Source organism: Petaurus breviceps, unplaced genomic scaffold (genome assembly GCF_028583685.1).
Source record: "Petaurus breviceps papuanus isolate PSGF00001 unplaced genomic scaffold, PetGlider_PUasm1.0 90881, whole genome shotgun sequence".
Classification (NCBI taxonomy): Eukaryota; Metazoa; Chordata; class Mammalia; order Diprotodontia; family Petauridae; genus Petaurus; species Petaurus breviceps.
In genome coordinates, this window is record NW_027187369.1 from 1,085,305 (window position 1) to 1,104,623 (window position 19,319).

Consider the following 19,319-nt stretch of genomic DNA (forward strand, 5'->3'; position numbering starts at 1 on the left):
GGGCTGTTAGCACATGATGAAAAGCAGGGCAGCTGAGCTGGGGGAGCAGGAAGGCATCGAGTATGGTTGATAACAAAGGAAGGTATGAGTTTCTCTCCAACTAAGGTGGGGGGTGGCTGCAGTCTAAAGAAGTTAAAGAAAAGAGAATCAGGGTTTTTGCTACTGATGTTTGATGTGAGCTTTAAGGCACTGGGGTAGAACATTATGTGTTGATGTAAGAAGAGAGAAAAAGTTAAATAGGACCTGGGCACAGCTTCAAGAATTGTATGTTCCTGGGTAATGTTTACTGTATGTCTGTGGGTGAGTTCACCTTGTGTTATGTAGGCTTTGGGAGAGAATCTTGTGTACCAAGCAGTGTTACCAGAGATCTTGGGTACAGGGAAAACCTGACTGAACTGAGCCAGGATAAATCCATGTCACAGGGTCAGTAAAGAATATATCCTTGATATCAGCACTTTTTAAGATTTTCCAGCTTGCCTATGGCACTTCAGTCTCAGGGATCAGGAGACTTCACATTCAGATGCCATGCATTCTTCCCAAAGCACTTCATGAGAGGGTCATTATAAAATTTCATAGCTACCAATAACATTAGAGACCATCTAATACAAAGCCTTCATTTTTCAGACGAAGAAGCCAAGGCCCAGAGAGGGGGAAAGGTTGCCCATGGAATACTTCCAGAGTGGAACCATAAGATTGGATGAGGGATGTGCTGTACTGCAAGCCATTTGCTTAATACTTATTGGACATGGTATATTAAAGAGGTACAGCCTATATATCATTGACAGACCAATATTGTTTGGCAATCACATTGTTAATTATTAATAAGCAAACCCTGTTACAATGCATTTTGGGGATTTTTTTTTTGCCAATTGCCCCTTTTATAACAATCTTTCTATGTAACTAACTGCCCCCCCCCCCCCACGTAAGGTGGGTTCTATCTGACAAAATGTCTAGTGGAACAAATTAGGGATGCTAGGAGGGGTTTGGCTATGCTGCCAGGATCAACTTGGTTGCATAATAAAATACCTTTCTTACTTCCTAATATTCCCCCCTGGAATAATTATGAAGTTCTGCAGGATGAATTATGTCAGCTGAAAGTCACAGTAGACCTCCGAAGGCTGATAGAAGTAGATAAAAAAGGACACTTGCATGCAAAAGAGGTAGCTGGGGTGGTAGAATCAAGAGGGCCCTAGACTCTATCCCCAGCTCTCTCACTTAGTCCATGTCACCTTGGCCAAGTCTCTTCCCTGGGGCTCAGTTTCCCCCATCTGAAAGTGTTATAATACCAGCTTTATTTGTTCACAGAAATTATATGTAGAAAAGCCTAGTAAAGTATTATATAATCTTGACCTGTTATCTTTATTATGAAGAATGACAACCCATGAGAAAAACATCGTTTTTTTCTGGCACTAAAACATTGTGGGAGCACTTTCATAATTTGATTTTTTCCCGGTTTCAGTAGATTTTCTCTCTCTCCTCCCCCCAACCCTGAGCCTCCTTCCCTAGTGAAAGTATATGCAGACATTTTGGGGAATGAATTAGAAAAGGAAGGCTTCACTCAGGAATTCTTTGGTTCTTCTTTCTCTTTAGTATGTAAGCCAAATTTCCTTACAGACTGTTCAGATAAATAGCATGGAACCTTCTCCCTAACTCCATCAGGCTGTGGTAGAATGTACCCTGGATGTTGGCTCGGAAAACCCAAGTTACATTCCAGCTTCTGTCACCTACAAACTGTGTAGGCTTGGGCAAAGGACTTTGGATCTCTCAACCTCCATTTCCCTATGTGTAAAATACGGATGATTGAATACGATGCATCAATCTGCATTTATTAACTGCTTATTATCTACCAAACACTGCGTGGACCCATTCATGTGAAGGAGACAAAGATGAATGAATGATCCATTTCCCAGCCTACTTAGTTCATTATCACCACTGATTTGAGGAATGGGAAATCTATGGACACTGACATTTGTTTTTGCCTGAACGTGCCTAAACGTGGGAATGGGGATGTTAGGGTTACAAAGACAAAAACGTGACAGCCCTTGCTCTCAAGGAGCTTATATTATATCAGGGGAAATAACATGTATTATTTTCATAAATTGAACAGTGGATTTGAGATAGAAGATATTTGTCTAAGGAAAGAAAGCTAGTTTCTCTCTCTCTCTCTCTCTCTCTCTCTCTCTCTCTCTCTCTCTCTCTCTCCTGCTCTCCTGCTCTCCTATTTCTTCCCCCTTCTCATCTTCCCCCCTCTCTCCCTCTCCCCCTGTTCCCCAGCTCTTGAAAGGGGGTGGGGTATAAGACATGACTTTCTCTTCACTCAGTTAACTCACTCTACCCCTGGGAAGGATAGGCTTCTTTAAATGAGCTAGGGGAGAAAAACTGGGAGGGAAACACGCCTGAGGCCACTGCCTCTGACAGCATTTATTTCCCCAATCACTTACCAAACTTCCTACCACTACAAAAATTACTCAGGACAGTCAGGATTTATTTATTCGCCTATGTTTTGGGAGAACTAAAATAATATGCATAAATATGTTCAGATTGAGCCCCCAATGGGTATTCCCAGCGATTAAACAGAAATTCCATACCTTTCTCTTCCTCTGTGCATTTGGCCAACTGCAGCCTTCCTCTCACCTGCATTTAGTGCCCCAGGGACTCATACACACAATGAACTATATCTTAGAGCAACCATTTTCTTTTGCAACCACAAGCCAAATACAGGAAGAGAACGCACACTTAAAGGAACAGAAATGGGCGATATATTGGCTCAGTATGAGAGCCATAATAAGATAAGGGACAGGGAACAAGGAGAATCACCAGCTTTATACTTCATAAATAGGCCTAGCTATGGCCATTCTGCATCATGCTCTGTGCATTTTCCACAGATGCAGCTAGTATTCTCAGCATTGCCCTCCTGGTAGGAGATGATGCTGGGTAGCCGCTCTTCCATTCTCTTTTAGACAATGACTGTGGTTGGGATTGGCCATTGTGACTTCCTTCCATCTCAGTTGCTATTCAGAAGATGTCACATATTCTGCTGCAGCATGTCCTGCTCACTCTTTGCTTCTTGCAAGATTTCAGCTGTCCCTTCTCCTCTTTGGAAGATGCTCCCTTCCAGAAGCATAGTCCCGAAAATCCATAGATTGGAATACACTGAGGATTTTTTGTCCTGCCTTTCAGGCATTTATCTCAGCTTCACTCTAAGTCCTGGAGTCCGGGGGTGCCACAGAAATACATATACATATATATGTGTGTGTGTGTGTGTGTGTGTGTGTGTGTGTGTGTGTATACATGACAGCAAGCCAGATAATGTGGGGCAAGAGTACCAGAAGCCAAGGGCATCAGAAAGGGCCTTATGGAAAAGGTGGCATGTGAGCTCAACTTTTAATGGAGTCAGGCAGCATATGCCAGGTATGGGGATGGGGCACAGAAAAGGGAGATAGAAATGCCAAAGTGAGCAATTGGTATTTGTTCTTATAGACAATTAGGAGTCACTGGAGTTTATTGAGTGTGGGAGAGACATGGTCAGACCTGAATATTAGATATGTCACCTTGGCCACTGTGTGCAGAATAGATTGAAGATTGAGGCCAAGTAGATGGCTAGTGCAATAGTCTAATCAAGAACAGGCTAGCCAAAATTTGGGTGGCAGTCATATAAGAGAAGAAAATGGGGATTGATATGGGAAATGTCGTGGAGGTACAATCAATAATTCTTATACACTGAGAGGCAGGGCAATGGTTAGGGAGAGAGAAAAGTCTAGGATGATTTCAAAGTTGTTAACTTAGGCGACTAGAAAAATAATAATGATGCCTTCAACAGAAATAGGGAAGTCTGGAAAAGGGTGGATTTAGGGGGGGGAAAATGGAATTTGTTTTGGACTCATTGAGTATGAGATGTTGACAGGCCATCTGGAGGGATATGTCTAATAGGCAGTTAGTGATATGGAAGAAAGACTAAGGCTGGATATAGAGATGTGGGAGTAATCTGCATAAAGAGGATATCTGAACTCAGGGAAACTTATGAGATCACTGAGAAAGTGTTGGGAGAGAAAAGAAGACCCAAGATACAAGGCATGGCCTCTAGTTCTCTAACCATCTTGGTCACCTTCTTCTACTTGCTTATCAATGTCCCTCCTAAAATGTGGTGCCCACAATTGAATCCAGTACTCCAGGCGGGATATGAGCTATCATAGGGGCTATCACCTTCCTACTCCTGGACTACAGGGCCCCTCTTAATCCAGCCCAAGCTTGCTTTCTCTTGGCTGCCATTTCCCACTGCTGATTCATATGGAGCTTGCAGTCCACTAAAACCCTCAGATATTTTTCATGTGAACAGCTGTCTACCCCTGCCTTCCTTCTCATCCTGAATTTGTGAAGTGTGTTTTTTTTAACCCAGAGGTCAGACTACACTTAATCCTTATTTCAATACTTTAAGGATTATTATATTCTTTTTCACTGTAATTCTATAAGTCACAGGAATTTACTACCTCAGTTGCTCCTCTGTTGAACAATTGAATGATCAAGAACAGTTCCTAGGGAAATACAGACACACACATATGCACATATATACACACACAGACACACATACATATACCTATATGTATACATCACTAAGGGCAATATAATGGTCCCTCAGGATGATGTGGTTCCCCTCCTCTGCTGTTTTATAAAGTTTATATTAAACTAAAAATTAGGAGAATAAAAATAGCTTAGAGCCCCCAGTTAGGGATTACTATCATTTAGGTGGTTCTCTGACCTGTTAAATTGATGTTTATGTCTAGCTAGCCCCTGCCATCTTTGTGACTGTGGCAAAAATGAAAGAAATCAGAAAAAGTTTCATTGAAGAAGTAAGCAGAGCATGTTACAGTGTCTGTTAATGAAGTGGCACAGGGAGGGGAAGTTAGGGAGAGCCCAAATCCCACTGAGGAGATTTATGAAAATGTGAAGAATACTTTTGCTTCCATATCCAAAGAAAATCCTTTTCTTGGAACTTCAATTGATCCTTAAAGAGGTACAAATGGTAGCTTCAGTTGATTCCTCTTCTCCCAGATGCCCGGAGGGGTCCAGGCCCCACTTTGGTATCCCCCTTCTCTGCCATAGTTCAGCTTTCCCTTTACTCTCTCCTCTCCCCTGCTGCCCTTGTGCTACAGATTCTTTCTGGCTCAGCTCCTTCCTAGGCAGAGCTGGAGAGGTTGGTCCCCTTGTTACTCCTGTTCAGTTCTTGAGGCCTCTGCTGCTTCCCCTTCATTTCTCTCACAGATGCCGTGTATCTCTGTACAAACTCTTGAACATGACTCAAGTCAACTTTCCAGCTCAAAGATCACAAAAGTTGATAGCAATGAATCTCTCTCATGGCTGAGAGGGAAGGTTTCTCTCTTTGAACTACAGACTCCACAATTTTAGTCAGTTCTCAAATCCATGACACTAACATATGCAGAAAATTCACACTTGAGGTTTCATCAAAGTGGTGATTTCCACTCCCATATCAAGTGATCAGAATTTAGCACTAAAGCTAGGAAAATGAGATGAATTTATCACTCTTCTACTGGACAATATAATAATGACATTATAAGCTCTTTGAAGTTAGGGACTGTTTCACCTTTGGTTTTGTATTTCCCATGCTCAGCACAGTTCCTGACCCATAATAGGTACGTAACAAATGCTTGCTGGTTGATGGAAAACTAATTGTTGGAAGGACCTAATAATAACAGTGGGGGTAATTAGTAATATTCTCATGAGTAACGAAAGGGTTGGATTAGATGAGATCTGTCTCCTTCCCACTTTGACTTCTTGTGCTGTGTTCTAAAGCTCCCTCTAGCTCTGACAGCTTATGACTGATTCCAGGTCTGTCACTCTATGGTCTAATGCCCCCTCCTATCTCTTTTACCCTATGTTATCTGTTCTAAGATCCTTTCCAGATTTGACATGTTCAGTTCTATGTTCTAATACCTGTCCCAGCCTTTATCATTCTATGCTTCATTTTCAAAGGTCCTTTTCAGCTCTAAAATTCCATGTTCTATGCTCTAAGCTCTCAATTTAAGTGTCTTAGTAAGTACTAGTAATCCTTGGCACTGAGTTCATGCATGAAATCAAAGAAAACAAAATGTACTATAGAAGAGAAGTGGAAATAAGCAATTTAAAACAAAAGAGAAAAATATAAAGCCTGGAAAATCCATCTTTATTAGTGCCAAAAATCAATGTCCTCCCTCCCCTCTCTCTCTCTCTCTCTCTCTCTCTCTCTCTCTCTCTCTCTCTCTCTCTCTCACACACACACACACACACACACACACACACACACACACACACACACATACCCACACACACTTTTAGACGTTATGCACAGGGCAAATGACATGTCTCTTCAAATAGCTACATTAAAATATTCTTTTCACGGCTTGCTTGTTGAACAGCTTTGTACAAAAGCTTTAGATGAACAATGAAACGCTGAGCTACTGCCCAAATCCCACTGGGGAGATTTATGAAAATGGGAAGAATATTTCTGTTTTGTAGGGACCCAAGCCTCCAGTGATTTTGTCTCTTGCCATTTGCCAATAGGCGTGTCTCTAACCATGACGATTCCTATTGAGTTTGCAATTCACTAAAACCCTTAGGCCTTTTTGGGACTTTTGCATGACTATGAACTCTTGCCTGCCCGTGCTCCCATCACCCTATACTTATGCAGCTGATTTGCATTTTATCCCATGTGGGCAAATTGATATTTCTTTCCATACTTCAATAACTCTCCAGCTGGTACATAACACAACCTATGCTCCCTTTCTCACGCCCTTCCATATATCCTCTAATATACTACAGACATTATTGTTCTTTGAATACTTCCTAGAAGCCAGTGCAGAACACAGGCTGTCTAGGTCTTGCTATGTGACCTTGCAATGTGTCCTTCTTTATCAAAAAAGTCCTGAATGGGATCTTTTATATTTTTTTAAAATATGTTATCATTGGCGACATACTGTTGCTTACTTGCATCCACTCTCTGATTTCTGTTTGCTGTTGAGGTTACATGAAATTGTCATTCTTAGAAGAACACAAAGTTCCATAATTCACTGCCATGTAGTATCACTAGGGGAATAGACTTTGGTGTCAATGAGTAACTTCATGCTATTAAAACATTGCCAAATACAATCTAACCTGTTCTCTTATTCAGTATTAGGCCCAGTTCATTGTCAGTCTCAAAGGTCTGCCCAACATAGAAGTATAACTGGACCAATATAATGGATGGTTTACCCAATTTCATGTTGCAATATAAGCTATCAGCATTCTTCATCCCCTTTGATTTTGCCAGTGTGAATGATTAGGTCAGTCTCTTGAATCACGGCATATCTCAAGGTCCTGTAGGATTCTTGAGCTCAATGCAATCAGAATGCACAAATTGGAGCATCTGAAGGGCTTTTTCATCAATAGGGCATACCTCTTGTTTTTTGGAGGCAACTGGGGTTGGAAGGAAACTTGCCCAGGATCACACAACTAGTAAGTGTCTAAAGCTGGATTTGAATTCAGGTCCTTCTGACTCCAAGGCCAGTGCACCACCTAACTCTGTCTAAGCATCACTCTTCTACTGTACAACAGATGTGTTGGACGTACACAGTTAGAGAAGAACAGCTAAAATTGTTTATTTTCTTCAAGTCAAATGTTCTTTTGTAATCAGTAAATACCAGATCTAATAGTATCTTATACTCACTATACCTTTTAATCCATTGTGTAATTAATTGTGAAGATGCAATCTGCTAGAGAAAATCATCTGCAAAAGCCTGCCAGTTTCCTACTCATGTTTTCATCAAGGATACTCTTGCACTTAATCCATTTTCATATGGCTTATATAGAGACAAGACTATCAGCATATGGGTAGAATGTTGCTGACATCATGTTGATTAGCATTTTTGTTAATGCTAATATTTTTCCATTCCTTAATAACCTCACTTGACCTGAAATGAATGTTTTGAAAACTAATCTGTCTTTAAAATTGTATCACCTTTACCACCAGTTTCTTTTTTTAGGTATTCCACCAGTGAAGGATTATGCTGTTAGGATTTAGAAGAAAGCTTCACTAAAGAATTAGATTAGCTAGTTAGCACTGAAAGCAATAGATCTTTTTATTAGGCACATTTAAGGGAAGGCTATGTGGCTTAATTGGTGGCACCTAATAAAGCACTATGGTAGAAGACAAGAAGGAAAACATAGTAGAACAATGTCCATGTCTTAAACTATGATTGCAACCAACACCTCCAAAGTGGATTGGGGAAGGATGGGGAAGGGTTACGATCATGGATGTTGCCAAACAGGTTCAGAAAAAAAGTCTAGCGACCAGGGCAGGAAGAGGGAGTTCATGATGGTTCTACTAGAGACATGTTGCCATAACATAGCTCATCTTTCATTCCACAAAGCTTTTGCCAGGACAAAGTATGGGACTTAGGTCCAATACCACTCCATGCATTGGGGAAAATCATAAAAGCTGAGGAAGATCAGCTTTTTTTGGGTCCAACTATCATCTCTATGCAGAAGGCTCCCAAATCTATATCCAGACCTCATTTGTCTCCTGAACTCTAGGAATATTACCAATAGCCTGCTAAACACTTTTACCTGAATGTCCCACAGGCATCTCACATTCAAAGATTTCAAAAACAGAACTCATTTTCTGCTCCCCTAAAGTCTCCCCACTTTTCAAATTCCTTATTTTTGTTGACAGCACCACTATCCTTACAGACACCCAGGTTTGCAACCTCAGAATCAGCCATGAAACTTCTGTCTCCATCATCACCAATATTCATTCAGTTACCATGCACATTTAGGACTGACTTTCCTTTCTCCCCACTCACACCATAGCCACCTCCATTCACTCCTCAGTGGAACTACTCCACTAATCTCCTAATTAGTGCCTCTGCTTCCAGGCTTTTCACTCTCCATCCCACCCTTCACATAGATGCCAAATTGATATTCCTAAAGCCACACAGCATCAATGCCACCCTATTTGACTCTAGGATCAAACGAGAATTCCTGTATTTGGCATCGAAAGACCTTCACAATTCACTTCCAATTACCTCCTCAGAATTATTACGTATTACTCTCCTTCACACATATGCTCCATTCAAATTGGTCTGCTTGCTATTCCCAAAACATGATATTCCATGTCACATCTCTATACATTTGCACAGGTCACCTCCCACACCTGGAATGCTCTCCCCTTCTTATTCCCTAATCTCGGAATCCCTAGTTCCCTTCAAGGTTCAGCAAAAGTGCTACTTCCTAATGGAAGCTTTGATACTCTTGTTAGTGTTGACCCCTGTTCTCAAACTTAATCTGCATTTACTATATACATATATGTGCATATATATATATAACTTACTAATCTGTGTACATGTAAAATATAAACTCTTTGAGGACAGGAACTATTTATTATTTTTCCTTCATATCCTCACTGTTTGTTAATCAACCACAAATTTATTAAGTATATACTGTGGTGCAGGCCCTATGCAGAGAACAACAAATCCATACCCTCCCAAACTTTGTAGAAGAGGGAATGTGAGCTACATTTGAACTGTAAGTAATTTGCTGAAATTAAAGGACATTATAAAATGGCTTAAAAGGTCTTTCAAAACCCAATTCAAGAAAATCATCTAAATATTCAACTGGAAGACCAGTCAATCAGGTGACTCAGATTTTCTCTATGTGTAAATGTCCCTAAGGGTCCATCTTATCTGATATGTATATACATATCATATATATGTATGTATATATATGTGTGTGTGTATATACATATCATTGTATGTATATATATGTATGTATATACTTATCATTTATATTTGACAAATTCTGTTTTTGTCTGCCAACACTCCCACTACCAAAGCACAATGTGGCCTTTGGATTAGAACTTGACCTTGATGACTGTCCTCATTTACATTTCTAAAGTTCTTGACGGTGAGCTAAGCACTTTCTTTTCCATTTTCTCTTGAGATATATGCATGAAGTTCACCACTTTCAAGGATAATATCCTGTGTCAAATCCAAACTAAAGAAGCAACCTCTACTGATAGCAAAGCCCTTACTAGATTCCTATTCAAAGCTCGCATTATGGTGATTGCATTGAGCCTCAAAACACTACAAAACCTTTTTTGAAATGCATATCAATGTGAATGGGATTGACATAACCATCTAAAATAGAAAAACAGAGTGGATGAAAAATGTGCGTTGATTCAATATACTACTAGACAGGCAGCCTATAATTAATCCTTCACTATACTTATCTTGGACAGGATCTATAGATTAACAATAAACTGAGCTCAGAAATGAGGAGAACAGACTGAATCTTATTTGGGAGATTATTCACTGTTTTTAATGATCAACTTTATTCATGGCTGTAAAGGCCTATCTCTTTAACACCAATATTCTCCTAGTAATGTTGTGAATCATGGAACACCATGATCTTGGAAGGATCAAAATTATAAATAACCCAAAGGGCAAAAGAAAGATGTGTGGTGGGCGTAAGCAAGCTGCAGCATTTAATCAACAAGGACTTAAACACAAAGTAGCATACAAGACATTATCAAAGGATGTATGATTGCGAAAAGAAGTGAGTTAATTCCATAGTGAAAATGAGAGAAAACAGATAACCCAAGTGGTACATTAGTAGCCTTAATACTAAAAGAGCTAGGGCTATGACTCAAGTGTTGATAGATCCTATAGATCTCAAGCTGGGATAGACCTCAGAGACCATCTAGTCCAATCTCCTCATTTTTACAGAGGAGGCAGGTGAGACATAAGGAGGGGAAGTGGTCACACAAAGCATATATTTAGAGCTATAATCAATCTCAAAAGCTATGCGGTCCAACCCCTTCATTTTACATAAGGAGAAACTGAGGGTCAGGGAGGTCACCCAAGATCACAAAGGTAGTGTCAGAGGTTAGATTTTAACCTTGATTGTCTAACTTTAGAAACAACATGCACTTTTCACTGTGCTACACTACCTCTTCATGATCCCCCAAAGAGGATTTATGGGAAAACATGTACGAGAATTATACAATAGGAGAGATCACAGACCTAGGGGGAAGGAACCTCAGCGAGCATTTAGTCCAACCCCCTCTTTTCACAGATGAGACAGGCAGCATGTAGGATCTGTAATTTTTATAGAATGGGAGGGGGGCTCCAGGATCCACCACAAAAAAGGATCATGTGACTATCAAAGCAATTATTCTATTTGAGTTTCAGGACAGCCGTGAGAAGCAGGTCAGGGATGTATTCTTTATCCTGAGGCTCAGAGGGTTTGAATGCCTCATCTAATGTTAGCAGGGAGCAGAGCTCAGATTTTAAGTTCATGATTTTTCCACCATACCTACCTCTCATTGACGTGACTAGCGGCTGAGTCATGTTGCTACAAGTACACTGAGGCTGCTTTTCTAAGCCAGTTTCTGGTTAACACAATTGAGAGGAAAGAAATTCAGCTTTGGGGTCCATTTCTGAGCTAGCCCTTTCCCCAGGAACCTGGTCTATAGCTCCTAATTCTACTTCCTTGACCATTCAACATTTTTAAAAATCAGGAGTTTTCGATTCTATGGCACAGGGCATTACCTTGACCTTTGCAGCATTCCATAATTAGATTGGCTGTGATTCCACTTTTCCTCCTGTTTACAGCATGAGTGGCCTCTGGGAAAGGGGCAGAATGGCCAACTGCTCAGTCACAAATATTTTAAAGGTCAAAGAAATAGAACATTAGAAGTACAGGCTCCGCTGACTAGGTTGGCTTCTTTCAGGGGAGACAAAAGGAACCAGGGCTGTGCTTTGTCTGCAAGATCATAATGGGACCTTGTTCTTGGATGAAATATCATATGTCACTTCAGAAAATACTCTGCTGAATGAGGGAATCGCTTGGCCCCTTAGTCAATTTGAAAAGTACTTCTCAAACTGCACAAAAGACTTCATATTATTTGTTCTCCCCAATCTATTCTTGTTCATTGTTGTAAGAATCAAAAACCCCACCAGAAAAGGAAGAAATGCAAGGAGTACTTCTTATGACACATCAATCGAGTGATGCCTTTTTCAAAAATTAATTTAGCCATTGTTGAATGATACTTCAAGTTAGGTTGGACTGAAGGATTTCTATAGTTAGGGAATCATATTCTTAGAGGTGGGTAGGATATCAGAGGGTACCTCTTCCAGTTCCCTATCTAAAATATGAGCCCCCTCTACCTCATCCTTGACTAGTGACCATCTATACTATGCATGTCCTGTATGTGCACTATTCTAGGCATGTCTTCCAGTGATGGGGAATTTTCCATCTCTTAAAAAAGCTTATTTAATTTGGGTGGGGAGGAGGAAGATTTGTTAAGAGGTGCTTCCTTAGCATGAATCAAAATCTACCTCTCTATAAACTGTAATAAATCGGTCCTGCTCTTTGGGGCCTTGTAGCATGAATTCTTCATAGAACTCAAGAGTAGAATTCCAGGATCAGCAGAATGACTGATTTGATTAACAGAACAATAGGATTCACAGAAGATTACCCCAAAATTCCTTGGTGTTTTGCCCTTTAATAAAGAAAAAAATCTTTCTAGAGTATATAATCTTTTCCCGACTTGGTAAGATTTCTCTTGATGATTTTTCACTGGATGTTTAAGAATCCATATCTTCATTCTAAACATTAGAGATCACTGTCTATAATTAGAGCTAGAGATAAAAGTGAAGAGGGTATATGCTGAGTAGATACATATTGACCCCAGACCACTGAAAATTATATTATTTTGTTTTTCAACAAATAAAGTTTCTTTTCTTTGATGTTGTCCATTTATTTTTTTTTTGAGTAACATTTGAAAGCTCATATGGGAACAAGAAACTGTAGGCCTGATTTGCACTTGGAATGTATTGTATCAGCAGTTGAGGAATAAACAACTTCTATATGATATGGAAAACAGAATACAACATTGGTATGCCCACTAAGCATCTGAAGAGTGCTATGCAAATAACGGGACCTGAGAGAGGATTTAGATGACAAAACTGTGTTGCCAAATGGGCTTCTGAATAGTTTCAGCATACTTCAAGTAGAGGGAGTAAACCATAGACCAAAGACTGACGTAACATGGTATCGAAACTGTTAAAATGAGGGAGAATGTACTAAATTGTGCATAGGGGTTATTTTTCTGAAAGTGTTGCTGTGAATGATTGTTGTTGTTCAGTCTTTTTCAGTCATGTTTGATTCCTTATGAACCCATTTGGAGTTTTCTTGGCAAAGATACCAGAGTGGTTTGTCATTTCCTTCTTTACCTCACTTACTGAGGCAGAGTTAAATGACTTGCCCAGGGTCACAAAGCTAATAAGTGTCTAAGGCCACATCTGGACTCAGGTTTTCCTGACTCCAGACCCAAGCACTCTATCTACTGCAACACCTATCTGCCAAATATCTTAATATTCACATATAAAAGTAGATATTCAGCACTTAAATGCAAGATTTATCTAATATTGTCTGTAAGACTAAAACAAACCCTCTTTAAGGGTAATGAAATATATACATATACATTGAGAAATAGTAATGATTATAGGCTATCCTCAGATTTTATACAGGTAAGATATATGAAAAATTACAACTTAAATTTTTACCAATATGGAATTTATACTCAAATATTTATTTTGAAATTTCAATGAATCATTGATCTCCTTTGTGTTTCACTCAATGAAGACTGAAATCTCTCCATACTTTCTTATCCTGTGTGATTGTCATGATACTTACAATATTATTTTAATAGAGCTTAATTTTGTGTAGAAAAAATATCCATGTAAAATCTTGTGTTTTATGTCAATTCTAGGCTATTCATACCAGAATCTAATCAGTTACTTTCTATAACCCACACGATGGCACCTACTTGAATTGCAAGTGTCTTGCCTTGGAGAATGGCTAGCCTTTAGGTCATATATCTGTCTTTAGGTTACATACCCTGCATATTCACCTCTCTGCCAGAGTCCAAAAATATCACAAGAAATGGGATAGACCAAATAGGTAACCTTATGTAACAGAAACAGAACAGCAAAATACAACATGCAAACTGTTGTGTTTGTGTGGTGGGAGGAGGTACCAATGAATAATAGCCAATTTTCAGTTAAACTCATTTGGAAAACCCCCCCACAAATCTTGAGCCTTTTAAATAAAGACCCATATTAGAAGTTCTATACCCTTTTATGTTATTAAGGCACTGCCATTCACTGAAGTCACCTTTCCATAAAACCTCATTCAACTGATGGCTATAATTCATGCAGCATTTCAGACATTCAAATGATTGCCTTTTGGTACTTGGAATGTGTTTGTGGTGGACAATTATAATGCTTTAAAAGCCATTTGTTTTAGGTAAATCTATTTGACTGTATTTGCAGTGAAAGAAGCTTCATTCATCAGCACAAATGCAGCCCAGAGGGGGAAAAAGGACTCTTGAAAAGCATTAACTATCATAAATTGCCCACCCAGCCCAAATGGTACGGTATTTCACTTGGCATTCTTTGATGGGCATATATTATAAACTAAGAATGCTGCAAAGCTATGATTTATAAAGGCTTGCTTAGAACATTACCAAGGAAGAGTAGTGATTGCATTTAGATATCCCAATATGCATACGCTAATGGTAAATAACAAATGCATCAAGGCAGTAATAAACCAATGCAATGAGCAATCAACTTGTTCCCAGAGAAAAGGCAGGCTGGCTCTTTTTCTGGAAGATTTTCTTCCCAAACTCTAGGTGATGTTTCCAAAATGTCAGGGGGCGGAGCGGGGACTCTGGGATCTTTTGACTCTTCAGACTTTGGGCCCCCTAAAATAGGGACTGAACCTGTGATTTCATTAATATGGTGACATTCTTGGTGAGGGAACTCCCTTTTACTCTTGTAGGTTGGTATTTTCTGCAACTCAGAGTCTTAATAGCATTATAGTGGGAGGTTAAAAGATTTGCCAAGAGGGGTGGCCAGGTAGCACAGCAAGTAAGAGCACCGGCTCCAGTGTCGGGATCGAATCTGGGCTCAGATACTTAGCACCACACCCAGAAATAACTGGCCATGTAACATTGAGCTAGTTACTTAACCCCAATTGCTTTAAAAAAAAAAAAAGATTTGCCAAGGGTCACACAGCTAGGATGTGTAATTTGAACTTGGCTCTTCCTGGCTCCAAGCTTGACTAACCACCCAACCTTCTTAAACTGTGTGCCACAACCCCGTGTGAGGTCACGACCCACAGTTTAAGAAGTGCTGAAGGAATTATGAGTAGAAAAAGTTTAAGAAGCCTTGAACTATGCCAAGCTGTTTCTTAGACCCTTGGATGGGCTTAATCTGAAAAGCTTTCCTGAAGGAGAGGAGATGGGGTTAGGATGGGCTTATCAGGATAGACTGGAAGAAAGGAGGTACAAAGACTAGCATGTCAAGGGCAGGAATGAACAATTCTCTCCTTCCCCCAATCTCTAAAAGGAGCTGGTAGTCAATTTTTTTTGGGGGGGGGTGTGAGGCGGGGAAGTAGAAGAGGACTTGTGATTTCATTTGTGTGTGGAGCTCCTGGTGAGGAAACTGCTTCCATCTGCACAGAACAATGTGCACCTTCTAATCTGAGAGGGTGGTCAACTGTAATTGGCATAAATCAGGGGTGGGGAACCCACCACCTTGAGGCCACATGTGGCCCTTTAGGTCCTCAAGTGTGGCCCTTTGAATCCAAACTTCACAGAACAAATCCCCTTAATAAAAGGATTTGTTCTGTAAAATTTGGACCCAGTCAAAAGGCTGCATCTGAGGACCTAGAAGGCCACATGTGGCCTTGTGGCTGCAGGTTCCCCACCCCTAGTATCAATGAATGTTGCATTTTTTCTCTTTGGAGGAGGCCTCTGGATTGAATTACCTTTTACATCTCTAGCATCTCTGACAAGTGGGTCTCTGACTTCTACTTAAATACTTTCAGTGATGGAGAATGTGAGAAGTTTGGCTCAACAAGGATTTTTTTTAAATACAGTACATACAGGATCAGTAAGGTAAAATTGTGCCTAGGGACAAGGAGGCATCACGGTCCAGAAGAAAGGATGATGGATTTAACTGGGTTCCAATCCTAGATATGCTATTTAACTTCCTGTGGGAACCTGGGCAAGTTACTTCCTCTCTCTGGGAATTAGTTTCCTCCTTTGTAAAAGGAAGGGGTTGGACTTCATGGCCTCTGAGACCCTTCCAGGTCTACAAGGAGAAGCAGATATCAACTGTGGAGCAGGAAACTAAGAGGGATAGATAGGGCCATTAGAGCCTGGTGACTCTCAGGGTTACTGTTGTTCATTCATGTCTGATTATTTGTGACCCCATTTGGAGTTTTCTTGGCAAAGATTTTAGAGTGGTTTGCCATTCCCTTTTCCAGCTCATTTTATAGATGAGGAAACCAAGGCAAACAGGATGAAGTGACTTGCCCAGGATCACACAGTGTCTGAGGCCAGATTTGAACTCAGGTCCTCCGGACTCCGGGGCTGATGCTGTATTCACTGTGCCACCTAGCCGCTCCCATACATAAGTTTTTGATTGTACTCTGATTTTGCCTGGGTGGGCTAACCTCACTCCACTTTAACTATAAGAAGATACTGTCTGAGTCGATTCTCTGAGGTCTGTTAGACACTGAACAAAGTCCTGATGGGATCACTAGAAGATCTCTGACCTTTAACCTACAGAAGAAATTCAGAGCTATAGCAAAAGAGAATAAGAGAGACATACAGACAGAAATAGGGAGGGAAGACAGAGGCATAGAATGGAGAGTGAGATACAGAGAGGAGGGAGGAGAGGAGAAAAAAAAGTAGGGACAAGCTCGGCACACTAATATCCATTGGCTTTGTCAAGAAGTCCCTGGGTGACAAATCCCTTCCCTCTCTGGACCTCAGTTTCCTTTTTTTTAAATGAGAAGGTTTTCAAATGAGCTCTAAAGTCCCTCCCAGATATGAAGTTCTTTGCTTTGGCTTTTTCCAGGCAAAGTCAACAATTTGTATTATAATCTTCATCCAAAGCCTCTTTCCTTCTCAACACCATTTCCTATATCCTGGCCCAGATATAGAAGGAATTGCTAACTTTGCCATATTGATTATCTCATTGTGTTCAGGGCCGTGTTCCATTGTGATAGATCAAAATTCACAGAGAAATACATTCTGCATCTTTTCAAACCCTCGGCCTTTGTGATGTTTCCATATTTGATTTTGCAGCGTTTCAAGAATATTCTTGCTATTTCTAAAACTAAAAAAGGAAAAAAAATCAGCAGATTTTGGGTAACAGATGTCAGAAATCATTAAGGCCATTAGAAAGTAATTATTTACCAAAATATTATCTTAAGAATATTTCAATTCAGGAATAATCAGGGCTCTCTGTATTACTCACTGGTGCCATTAGGAACTTCTTTGAGGCCCATCCGCTAGCAAGTTTCCCAGAAGCCTCCCCTGGCCCACACTGCAGTTAAACAGCTGCATAGGAGGGGGTGACCCAGGGGACTCAGCTGTTCTCCATTCTCCTAAACTCTCCCAGAGCCTTGGAGAGCACTCTAGGCAAGGGTGAGGGGGATGAAATCACATCTGTGAGGATCAAAAAGCACCCCCCTCTCCAAATGTGGGGAGATTTCCCTAGAAAACTTGCTCTCAGTTCTGTCTTCCAACAAAAGAATGTGGCCTCCGTGGAAAGCCCTAGCTTTCCAGTCAACATTTTCAAACTTGCCTTTGCTAGTTACTCCTTTTGTAACCTTTCTCAAGGCCCTCCCCATCTTTGGGCCTAAGCTTCCACCACCATAAAATAAGAGGTTTGAATTAGGTGTCCTTGAGAAGGTACCTGCCATGACCTAAAGCTATGATTATCTGCAGAATCCCTTGGATTTGGTCAAAGGGCTGCACTTGAGGACCTGGGTGGGGGGGCCACATGTGGCCTCAAGGTCACAGGTTAGGTTTGGATTCAATCAAAGGGCCACACTTGAGAACCCTATTTGCCTCAGTTTCCTCATCTGTAAAATGAGGTGGAGAAGGAAATGGCACACCACTCCAGTATCTCTGCCAAGAAAACCTCAAGTAGGTCATGAAGAATAGGATGTGACTGAAAATGACTGAATAATAACAACAAAGAAAAAAATCTTAAATGATTAATTTTCCATTTTCAACCAGCTATTTTACTTTGGTCTAGATATAGACATCTTTTAAAAAGCAGCAACCATCAAGATAACCTCTTCCTGACAGAGAGCACCTGCTCTGAACAGATATCTACAACATAGGATACGGAAATAGGAAACATTTGTGCCACCTAGGAAAGGCTTATGCATCCTCTGAAGCTGGGCTGACATTGCTACAAAAAACATGACCTGGGCCCACCGGGCCCACTGCTTCCAATTACACCAATTGAGGGGCCCCAGTTTACCAGATATAAGTCCTCTTTCAGGCCACTCCACACAGCTCGGAAAAAAGCCAAATAACAGTGCAGGGCAGGGAAGGAATTGGGTAAGAACAACTATCACAAGTAACAGCCCCGCACTGCCCAAGGAAGAAGGTCAAGGGTCTTAACCTTGTTTGTGGTCTAGACAGACCTCTGTCTACTGAAGCTTTTGACTGGACCTCTCCTTAGGATCATGTGTTTAGATGCATAAAAAAATACATAGCATTACAAAGGAAAGCAAAGGTGAGGGAAAATCCAAATATGTTTTTTTTTTCCCATCTAAGTTCACAGACCCCTACAATCTATCCCAGGATCTCAGGTTAAGATAAGGAGATATCCATGGAGGGATCAATCAATGGAGTATTTTGTAAGCACTCTTTATGTAACAGAAACTATGATAGGTGTTGGGACTAGAAATACAGAAGTCCATCAGCTTCCCCCTCCAGGAACTTGCATTCTGTTGGGTGATTATGAGTTATCATTAATAATGGTACCAAGGCACTGGGACTTAGCAAGCAGCTTTGCATTGTGAGGCAGCCACTGACTTTGGAATCTATAAGACCATCACCCACATCGAGTTAATTAGCCTTTCTGATGCCTTCTCTTGTGGAATAGGGGGTCATGACCCACACTTGCCTAATTAAACTTCTCTTTTTTGTGATTCTTTCTCACAGATGGTAGCAGGTCATGTATCACATATCTGAGGTTGAAAGGGACCTCATTCCTCTAGTCCAATCCCCTTATTTTTCAGAGGCCAGAAAAGTGAAGTGACCTGCCCAAAGTCACACATGGGATCATAAATCTAGACCTGGAAAGGACCTCAGAGCCCTCTACCCCAACACCCTCATTTTACAGATAAGGAAACTGAGGCCTGGGGGGAAAAAAGACTTGCCCAAGGTCACTTATAAGATCCTAGATCATAAACTG

General features: G+C 40.6%; 1 long non-coding RNA gene across 2 annotated transcripts in view; it reads right to left on the reverse strand.

Annotated features, from left to right (window-relative positions):
- Positions 1–19,319, reverse strand: part of LOC138150590 (uncharacterized) — a 465,078-nt gene that overhangs the window by 76,027 nt on the left and 369,732 nt on the right. The window lies entirely within an intron of this gene.